Source organism: Egretta garzetta, unplaced genomic scaffold, assembly GCF_000687185.1.
Source record: "Egretta garzetta isolate BGI_Z169 unplaced genomic scaffold, ASM68718v1 scaffold590, whole genome shotgun sequence".
Lineage (NCBI taxonomy): Eukaryota > Metazoa > Chordata > Aves > Pelecaniformes > Ardeidae > Egretta > Egretta garzetta.
In genome coordinates, this window is record NW_009258304.1 from 162,868 (window position 1) to 165,698 (window position 2,831).

Here is a 2,831-nt window from a genome sequence, read left to right on the forward strand (position 1 = left end):
GGCGCCGGCGGCCCCCGAGCAGCCCCTTCCGTCGTTTCATCAGTGCAAGTACTTCCTCAGAAGGGTGAGGTAGAACCTGCTTACTGCCCAGGTGGGGAAAGAACAAACGCTTACCTGTGTGCCTGTCGCACCGCAGCGCCTCCTCCGCTTGCCTCCAGAGCGCCCGTTCCCATCGGCCTCCCCAGGCTGAGGTTGCACAGCCGAGTATCTGAACATGGTCCATCGAGTATCTGAACATCACCTTCCTCCCAGCGCTGTGCAGGTCCATCGAGTATCTGATCACCTTCCTCCCAGCGCTGTGCAGGTCCATCGAGTATCTGAACATCACCTTCCTCCCAGCGCTGTGCAGGTCCATCGTGTTAGCCCAGGCAGGCTTCACTACTGCCTGCTAATCGTCACCATCATCACTGTGCAGTTCACCAGAATCTCACTGATGCTTTAAGACAGCTACCGTTCACGCCTGAACAGGATCAAGCACATCAAAAACGAAACAACAGCCTGCCCCCCTTCCCCCTCATCGCCAATGGTTCCAAACTTTTAACACACTTCAGCCTGTCGCCTTCACGTTTCGTTCTTGCTACGCTAATTCGTGGTTGTCCAGACATGCTTTCCAAATTCTCAGCATCGGTATTATTACTGTGCCGAACACTTTCAGTTCTATTACATGTTTCCTTTAAACGTTTCCTGCCTTCTCCCTGGTCTATCCCAGCATTTTGCTACACAGGCTCATGGATCTGCCCCCTGGGCACAGGCGATGTAGACAGCATTGTCCGCGCTGCGCTCCCCAGGCTCAGGCCCCACGCACAGGAGGGCTGTGAAAGAAGAGCTTCCCAGTGGCCTGTCCCGCTCCAGAACCAGGACTCAAGATGACTGACCGCTTGCTGCCACGCAAACTGGCAGTTTCCGATCCCGTTTCGGAATTCTTCGTTATCTGGCAGGCTCTCCTATTTAAAAACAAGGAACCAACCCACCTTATCATCAAGGTTAAAAGTGCTCCCTGGGACTTTGAGTTAACTCATGTCATTAAACCATGGCAGTCACAGGAAAGGCCACCTAGTTCTTCACACTTCCAGACTATACACGCAACCTGAGAAGAGTTTAATTTTCATTGGGTTTTCCATAAAGGCACGGTTACAATGCATCTCTAGCTACAGCTTCGTAGTTCTGTAACCACTTTGCCTCAAGAGAATGTCCATAAAGGGAGGCCACATGGCAATACTGAGGAGACTGTACTTTGCAGAGAGAAAACACATGAAAAGTTAACTAATAAAATGCTAATGTGACCAGAAAACGCAAGGAAGAACCTTGCAGTGGGCACGTGTACTGCTGTAACGGACATTGAGAGTACAACAGTCCTTGGCCCAGAGGCAGGCAGAGTATGGAACACAGCTTTTTAATCAGCAAGGGAGTCATAACCAACTCCACGGGCGGGCTGCAAACACCAGGGGAAAAAAATCCTGTTGTTCAGATCTCATCGCCCCTTTCTAGCGCCAGGACAAGCACTGCTGCTAGCAGCTGACCAGCTCTTTGAGGGCAGCATTGCACATGAAGCACTTAAGTGTTTGGTAATTGCCTACTCATTTTGCTCTCCAAAATTGCCGGGGAACTTTTTCAAATTCTGCCCTTAGTGACTACCTTGCATCACCCGACCTTGTTACGGCCAAACATTAAGAACCAGTAAGTACTATCCCACTCTACTTGCAAAAAGCAACAAGGCACAGTTTTAAATCATTGAATATTGACTCATTTTATTAGTCACTTCATAATTTGTTTCAACCAAAAGACAATACACACAGCAGAAGTCTAATGCATCCCATGTAAATGTTTACATCCGTTATGCTCCTCACTCGCCTAGGACTCGGCTTTTATTTAAATTTTTCACATCTCAAAAATAGGTCTGCAGGAGTTTGAATGCCACCAGGCTCCCTGCTCAAATGGCATGGTTCTACTTTCAATTTGGTTGGGTTTGTTGGGGTTGGGTTTGTTGGTTTGGTTGGTTCTTCTGAACTGTCAAAGAGGTGGGATGCAGCTCTATGTAAAATGTAAATTACAACATCGGGAAAGAAAAAGGAATATACAGGAACAGAGTGAAAGTTCAGAGGGAAGCAGTCCAGCAGCTCCTTCCCTCGCAGCCCCCAAGTAGAAAATGAACACATAGAAAGCGCACCAGCGGATCTAAAAAAAAGCCATCTTTGCTGCTCCGTCTTGCAGCCGGTACCAGCCTGGGGGAAGGCACCAAGTCACCTTTCCCAGCTGTTTCAGCAACTTCTGAGTTATGTATCCAAGGTACTGTATAGGTGGCAGTCCCCTCACTGCTATTGCTTCAAAAGGTTGTTCAAGGCCATATTTTGTCCCTTCAAAACCTGGACAAAGTCGAATCTTAGGACCTTCCCGTGTCTTTTCCCCCTGCAGGCCCAATTATGGCCACTATTCTTTCTGTCATTTTTTGACTCAAAATACATTCACTTGAAGAAACAGACATTCAGTCTCTCCCAGCTCCGAAGTCTCCAGTGCAGATATTAGCCATGAAGTCTGTATCTTGCTCCCTTTATGCTCCCCTTACACTGAAGCAAGGAAAATGTTGACCAGACCTGTAAGGATTGTTGCATTGGACTGGTGGAAAAAAGACTCATCCTATCCTCAGAGTGCCTCGGATGTGGACACACGAGTGCTCTCCAGTGAGAAAAGAAAGCAGCAGCACAGAGTTTAAGAGATGCAGTTTAGGGGTCAAGGAGCAAGCAATGGTGTCAGTATTGCAGACAGGGGACATGTGAAGCCTGGCCTTCCTTCTGGTGTAATGCTAGTACCCCATCCCTTAGGAAGGGGAAGGG